Raw genomic sequence first — 8,687 nt, 5'->3', positions numbered from 1 at the left:
CCCTGGCTGCTCTCGGGTTCATTCGCAGTCCGTTGGAGCACGCCGTCTACCGATGCAGTGATGCGCACTCGTACCTGCTGGTGGGGATCTATGTGGATGATCTGATTATCACTGCACTGACGCAGCAGACGTTCAAGGAACAGATGCAACAGCTCTTCAAGATGAGTGATCTGGGCAAGCTGAGCTACTACTTGGGCATAGAAGTGGAGCAGAACAGCAACGGTATCACAGTCTGTCAGAAAATCTATGCTGACAAGATATTGGACATTGCTAACATGGCGGGCTGCAACAGCTGCCACACACCCATGGAGTGTCGCCTCAAGCTGAAGAAAGAGGATGAGGGTGAGCCCTTGGATGCCACTCTGTATCGCATTGTAATTGGAAGCTTGTGCTATCTGGTGAACACCCGGCCTGACATAGCACATTCTGTCGGTATTGTCAGCCGGTTCATGGAGGAGCCTAGCACACATCACTGGCCGCTGTCAAGCAGATATTGAGGTATGTGAAGGGCACCAAGCACTATGGATGCAGCTACAAGAGAGGTCAGGGTACTGCCAGACTGCTCGGGTTCAGTGACAGCGATCACGCCGGCGACGTCGTCGATTGCAAGAGCACTTCCGGGCATGTTTTATATCTAGGCAAGAATCTGATCACCTGGAGCTCTCAGAAGCAAAAGATAGTCGCTCTTTCTTCGTGTGAGGCGGAGTATGTGGCCATTTCTGCATCGACATGTCAAGGGCTATGGTTGAGCTGGCTGTTGGGAGACATAACCGGAGTCTCTCCTGCGAGGTTCAAACTGCAAGTGGATAACAAATTTGCCATAGCATTGAGCAAAAATCCAGTACACCATGACCGCAGCAACCACATTGACGTAAAGTTCCACTTTGTGAGAGATTGCATAGACAAGGAGCAAGTGGAGATCGATCATGTGGGCACGCAAGATCAACTGGCTGATGCACTGACAAAAGCACTGGGACGGGTTCATTTCATCGAGATGAGACAAAGGCTTGGAGTGATCGGCTTGGAGCAGTGAGATTAGGGGGGTGAAATGTTATGCCTAGACTAATCTCATGCTTGCAACGTAGTTTTGTTTTCCTGTTTGTAATAACGTGTGCATGCGGGATGATGTGACCCGGACATGCACCTAGCTAGGTTGTGGCTCAAGTGCCATAGCATGCACTGACCACTTCTCCCTCTCCCGTTTTCTTCTCCTGGTGGGCGCATGCGCTGTGAATCGTGGCCGTGGGATGGCGCGGCCATCGCGGATCATGGCGCGCCCGCCGGGAGGTAGCTAGCTAGGTTGTTGCAACAGATAAAGAGACGAATGGAAAACAGAAAAGCTGCGCAGTTGAAGGTGGCACAAAACCCACTCTCTCTCGTTCGTGTTCATAGTGCTCTCTCTCTCTCTCTCTCTCTGATTCACCTCACTCGATCGCGTGTCTCGACAACGACAAGTTCATCAACGATAATGTTGTCTACAATCTGAATCTTCTGTGCTTCACGGCATGATGATTGGACTGATTTAATGACTACTGTTTTAAAGAGACAAGATGATTTCGTGGAAATTTCCCCCATATCTCTCAGCATCCTCGCACCAGCCGGGTACTTAAGCATAACGCAAGGAGGAGTCCAGCGGCCATGGGGGGCTAAACAGAATCAAGAATCCCGTACGTATCTCTCACATACTCAGGTGCTCATCTCTCTCCTCACCTAGCACACAGATTTTTTGCACGAGCATTACAGTACCAGTAATAGATCCATCAACATCTATTCCTGGGTGGGATCAAGAGGGTGGTTATATTCACGTTTTTCTATTCTAGTATACTTGGATGAAAACATCAATGGTGATTCCACGGTTCCGTTCAAGCAAGTACTAATTAAGCATAAAGCCAAGGAGTCTACCAGCCATGCGCGCCAGGATAGAAGGAAGGATTCCATGCATATCTTCCGCGTACTTGGGTGCTCATGTCTCTCATCACCCAGTGTCCTAGCACAAAGATTATTTTCATGTGCATCTCCGTACGAGTGACAAATCCATCAACTTCTATAACTTGGGTGGGATCAAGAGAGAAAGTGCCTATATTTATGTTTGTATCTTCTAATATACTTGGATGAGCACATCAGTGGTGATTCTAGGGTTCCGTTCGACCAAGCCACAACAGCTCGACTCGGTTTGTTTTATTTCCATATATGATATGATCAATTCCTATAGTGCAATAACTATGGAGTGGCTGGAATCCCTGTCTATTCAATTCGACTGTTATATGCCTAAATCCCGAAGAAGTGTCAGTCGGGGACTAGAGATCGAAAGCAGGACTGCATCACATCCGCAACAATTCAGCAACACCCCCACAAAAAAATGTCAGCAACACCCACGGCGGATTGAATGCTCCGCACAACCTGTAGGCACATACGATGTCTTGGTACCGAACAATTCAATCACAGGTAATTAAGATACAAACATGCTTTATGTGTTTATGTTTCTACATCTGAGAAAATCTTAATTTCTGATCAAATTTAATGTGCACACCATCCATAAACAAATAGCTACTTTTTGAGCTGAGCACGAGAACAATGGGACATCCAAGAAGAGGCAACCAAGCAATTGCGTCCAACCACATAAACATAGTATTCTGCATGGCTATATATATGGCAGAGTCCCAGATAACGTTGTGATGAATGCCAAGCCATCAGATTAAAGTGAAGCTGAAGCAAAGACGAAAAGCAGATACAAAATAGTCCGGCTCACCCAACCTGAGTACGCTCCGGTTTAGAGCTGGATATCTCAGAGACCAATCAATGTTAATGACACCAAGAAATTATCGAGCTCCTTCGCCATTTATATTCTTTAGTTGATGAAAATTATCTTCATTACTGAGTTGGAAATCTCAGAATGGTGATTAATTATTTCTAACTTCAATTCATTTCACTAGAATGTTAATATTTTCATTTTCACGTCCGTTTTAACAAGAAAATCTAGATACATGATACAATCTGTTTTCAGCATATGAAAAATAACACAATATAATTTAAAATTAATTTTAAATACAACTTTAGCGAATACATATGAGTTTTAGTATGAAACTGAAAATAAAAGTTAAAGATTATTTCTATATGTCATACAATGCCTATAAATAGACGTACCTTAGGGAAGAATATGTATATGAAAATCTTCAGTCTAAATTATATAAGTATTTAACAGAAATCTTACAAGTAGAACGATAATAAAATGACATGAATAATTTAATTATTCTTCTATGAGATATCATAAAATATATTGTGAAATATTACTATGCCAGTGTATGAGCATGCATGGATTAGTTAGATGTATTAAAATGGATAGGTTCTACAGTATAGAAAAAAAATCGAGATCATTTACCAGAAAATGAGTGGTTGTATGCTTCAATAACGCTCATGGCATTTGGAAACGAGAATAAAATGATTTAACTGAAAGAATCTAAAAGTAAGCATATCTCCCACCAGGTCCATGGGGTACATGCAATTGATGCAATATGAATAGGTGGATTGATCAAATGTGCTAGGTGGGGGAGGAGCGTATCAAATAAATGGGAGTTCAATAGTAAGGCCGAACGCAAAAAATCATGTCAATATTTAATGAGTCGTTTTGCAAAAAGCTGTATGTCATGAGAAAAAGGACAACATAAAACATCATCAAGAAATGTAAATGTCTACACAATGATTGAGTGGAAGGGAATATTGCAGAAAATTTCAAATAAATATACAAGGGAAGTATTTGTTTGGTTTAAAGAAATCTATAGAGATTAATGAATAATAAAACATATGCAACCCTATTTGAGTCGAGGATTGTCGAGGATTTCAACCCAACCTAAGTAAGAATGTCAAATTCCTCATCGCTAATTTCATTCTCCTGGAAGAGAAATAAAGGCAGGATATGATCCGAGCGTCCATCATAGATTGTTGTAACAGAAGTGTTGTGAATCATATCAGTGAATGAGAAAAAACATACACATGATCATAAAGAAGAATCTACAATCTTTGATAATTGTGAGTGCGAAATAATGTCTTCACATTTTATGTAACAGAAACTAACAATTGCATTGGATTAGATCCATACTTTAAACCTATAGGCAACCACAGTAAGATGAGTCGGAGTGTAAGCATATGAAGACGGATATTTTCAGTAAAAACACTATGCAACTTGGTTTAGCCACGAGTTTACGTAATTATACATAATCAATCCATGCTAATTAAGTTCTCACAAAATGGTTGATTAGAGGATAAAAAATGATGGACTGGGACAAATTGAAGATAAAAACAGGGAGAGATCACTACATATAAATCAAGGGTTTCCATGTCAGGCCACGTACACCAATTCAGCTGGTCATTTGTTAATGTTCCCTATTTTACATTGAAAAGTAGCATAACAACTAAGAAGATTTCAATAGGAAAAATTATGGGTACTAATTGGAAACGAAGAATATCCATATTTGATGACATGAATCATTTATGGAATGCAACATTCATAGAGGTTTTGGAGGAAAAGAAGCATGATGTATAATCTCATGTGTTTCATCTATTTGTGTTACTACATGGCATTTCGGTTCCGGCGGTTTTCCTTTTCCGAAATCTTCTTCAGTTCCTAGGTAAACGACCTTAGTAAGTGTCACCATGTTTCCACTAAATGTAAATATTGATATATTTTGCGGACAATCAAAACCTTCCAGACTAAAGAATTGCAAACACATGAGTTATATCTAGCCACGCAAATGCGTGGGTCACCCCGCTAGTTCTATAAATCAACCAAGGACTATCTCATATCAGCATGGTGCATCACTAAAAGAAAAAGAAAAAGCACAGGATGCTCAAAGAATTTACGCATATCATGTGAACAAAACAAAAACCGAAACATACTGATACTTGTTAAAGAAAGATGGGATGCCTTCCGGGCCATCCCCAAGCTTAGATGCTTGAGTCTCCTTGAATATTTACTTGTGGTTCCTTGGGCATCCCCAAGCTTGAACTCTTGCCTCTCCTCATTCTCCTCATATCGATACCTCCTCGATCTTCGAACACTTCATCCACACAAAACTTAACAAAACCCTCGTGAGATCCGTTAGTATAATAAAACACATCACTACTTTTAGTATTGTTGCAAACACATTCATATTTTATGTTTGCATTATACCTACTATATTCTAACTTCTACATGGCTTGTATCACCGATACAATCCATACTTCCATCAAAACAAGCAAAACAATGCATCAAAAACAGGACAGTCTGTAGCAATCTGAACATTGACCATACTTATGTAACTCCAAGATTCTGAAAAATTAGGACAAAATAAAAAAATTGCATAGAGGTAATGTGTAAAAATTTCAGAAACTTTTGACATTCCAGTAAAAAAAATTAAATTCACTCACTACAACCAAAGTTTCTGTTTTTGCACCGCACATACCAAACAAGCAATCTAAACATCCTAAAGGCAAATCTTGGCACAATATTTTTATAATACAATGGATTATACAGGGGGGTTATTATTTTTGTTGAAAAGTTTCTGTAATCAAGGTTTGCAAAGCTTCCATGATCATGAACAATGTTCAAGGAGCTCCCCCACTTCAACGGTGCTCGTCTTTCTTACTTTCACTTTTCTTTTTGAAAGTTTTTAGGTTCCCCTATAAAAGCTCACAATAGAATAAAATGACTCTAAAAAACTTTCGGGTTGTCTCCCTTGCAGCGCTTTCTTTAAAGCCATTAAGCTAGGCATAAAGTTCTCAAGTAATTGATCCACCCGGATCCCAAGGTATATCAAAGCCAATTTTAGTTAACAACGATTTGTAATTTAGTAGTGAGCATAAAGCAAGATATATCATGCATTGACGAAGTCTAACGCTCTTCCTATGCATCGACATGTCATAAAGAACAATTCATGCACACATAGTAAAAGGCCGATACATAGCATAAACAGTTTCTTGCAATTTTATGCTGTTGGAAACATAGAGAGGTTGAGATGTAGTTCCTCTCTAATTATAATTGCAAGTAGGAGCAGCAAGCACATGCATATTATATTCATAAAAATCATCACCTGTAATGATAAAACGCAATTCATCAATGTAATCCTTAATAAGCACAAACTTCTCCGATATAGTGTAGTTGGGAGAATTTAAAAAGATAAGAGGGCTATCATGTGTGGGTGCAATAGCAACAATTTCATGTTTAACAGAAGGAGTATAGCAAGTTCATATCCATAAGCATAATTCATATTGGCATCATGGCCACAAGCATAGCAAGCATCAATTTCATCAAAAAGGGATATTTCAAATGAATCCATCCTTCAGTAAGCATGAATGGAAATTAAATAATGTACGGGATAAATAATTACTCTCATTAGAAGGTGGGAATGGGTGTGCATCCACTCTTCCTCCTTTTGATCTTCGTTGTCCTCCTCATCTTTTTCATCTAATGAGCTCACAATTTCATCAATTTCTTCTTCCATAGGTTCCTGCAAAATATTAGTCTCTTCTTGGACAGCGGAGACCTTTTTAATAAATAAATCAATATCGACATTGTATTTACAATTCTCATATCAATATTTAAGTATGGCGAGATTTTCAGGTCTATAAACAGCATCATCAAAATCTTCGTACTTTCCAAACAAAGATTCAATTTCATAAGCACCCTTGCAACAAACTCTTCTATTTGTTCCACATCATAGTAATCATATCTACCATTAGTATAACAAGCCAAGCTTTCATTATCATTAAATTCACATTTAAAGGGAAGGTGTGGAGCCTTCATCCTAGAGCAGCATGTATAATCATATATCAAGCATAAATCCCAAGCATACCTTTGCAACATTTCAATTTGATCCCATAAGAGTTTTCCTTTTTGAGTCAAGCGATAATTCCTAAAGTATTCACGTTGATCCAACGTGTCTCCCATTATCAAGTTGAATGGGGTTTTCTCAGGATTATAAAAGTAGTGTTTAATATTTTTCACATAATGAGCATTGAGGGTTTCAGGAGTTTCCCCATCTCCATGAGTAGCAAGTACAACTAAGTTTTTTGGTGTTTTGTGTTCCATATCCATAACAAAAGATAGAGAACAACTTAGAACAGAAAATAAAAACTACTTAGTGATAAAGCAAACAAGCACACACAAGAATATTCACCAACGCTATTGCTCCTAGACAACGACGCCAGAAAAGGGTCTTGATAACCCACAAGTATAGGGTATCAATTCTAGCTTTTTTGATAAATAAGAGTGTAGAACCCAACGAGGAGCTAAAGGTAGGATTTATATTCCCTTCAAGTTCTATTGACCACCGATAGAACTCTACGCACACTTAACGTTCGCTTTACCTAGAACAAGTATGAAACTATTTTGTAGGTGATAGGATAGGTTTGCAAGGATAAAACTCGATGTACTTAGCAAGAATAAAACTATGAGTAAGTTTCAAGATAATAAAAATTAGTTGTTTAGTAGAGAGATTTTTGCCACACAAGAAAATTATTTGTCCCTAGGCAACCTCCTTACGAAGTGCCAACTACCCATCAGGGCGCGCCTGGCTCCCCTGGCATGCCCTGATGCCTAGTGGGACCCTCGAGCATCGTCTGGTGTTCATTCTTCTTCCAAAAATTTACATATATTCCAAAATATATCTCCGTAAATTTTTATCGCGTTTGGACTTCGTTTGATATGGATATTCTGCGAAACAAAAAACATGCAACAAATAGTAACTGGCACTGGGCACTGGATCAATATGTTAGTCCAATAAATCATATAAATTGTTGCCAAAAGTATGTAAAAGTTGTATAATATTGGCATGGAATGATCAAAATTTATATATACAATGAAGACATATCATGAACATCAATAAAATCTTAAGCCTATCTTATTTGCTATAAAGAAAGAGCTTGTTGGGAGACAACCCAAAAGTTATCATTTTAGTTTTTTGGTGTGCACACAATTTTGCTACTGTTATGGTTGTGTTTTTGTGTTTAAATTAGTGTTTGTGCTAAGTAAAGTGTTTGGGATGATTTGGATGATAGTTGCTTTTATTCTGTGAGAAAACAAAAAGTTTTGCACCCAGTAGCAGAATTGTTCAGATTCACTACAATGTGATAAATTTTTTATTTTTACACAGGATTGATATACAAATTTCCCACATTGTCCTAATTGTTCAGAATTTTTGGAGTTACAAAGGTATGGTCATTATTCGTATCATTACAGACTATTCTGTTTCTAACAGATTCTATTTTCATTGCATTGTTTGCTTGTTTCGATGAATCTATGGATTGTATCGGGGGGTATAAGCCATGGTGAAGTTACAATACAGTAGGTATTATACAATAATAAAATATGAATGGGTTTACAATAGTACCTAAAGTGGATATTTTCTTGTTATACTAACGGATCTCACGAGTTCTCTGTTGAGTTTTGTGTGCTGAAGTTTTCAAGTTTTTAGTGAGATCATGATGGATGAAGGAATAAGGAGTGGTAAGACCCTAAGCTTGGGGATGCCCAAGGGACCCCAAGGTAATATTCAAGGACACCCAAGACTCTAAGCTTGGGGATGCCCCGTAAGGTATCCTCTCTTTCTTCTACCAACCATCGGTAAATTACTTGGAGCTATATTTTTATTCATCACATGATATGAGTTTTGCTTGGAGCGTCATGTATTATATGATTCTTTACTTTTTAGTTT

This window comes from Aegilops tauschii, chromosome 3, assembly GCF_002575655.3.
Source record: "Aegilops tauschii subsp. strangulata cultivar AL8/78 chromosome 3, Aet v6.0, whole genome shotgun sequence".
NCBI lineage: Eukaryota > Viridiplantae > Streptophyta > Magnoliopsida > Poales > Poaceae > Aegilops > Aegilops tauschii.
The sequence above is the reverse complement of the archived record's forward strand: the minus strand, read 5'-3'. Positions refer to the sequence as shown.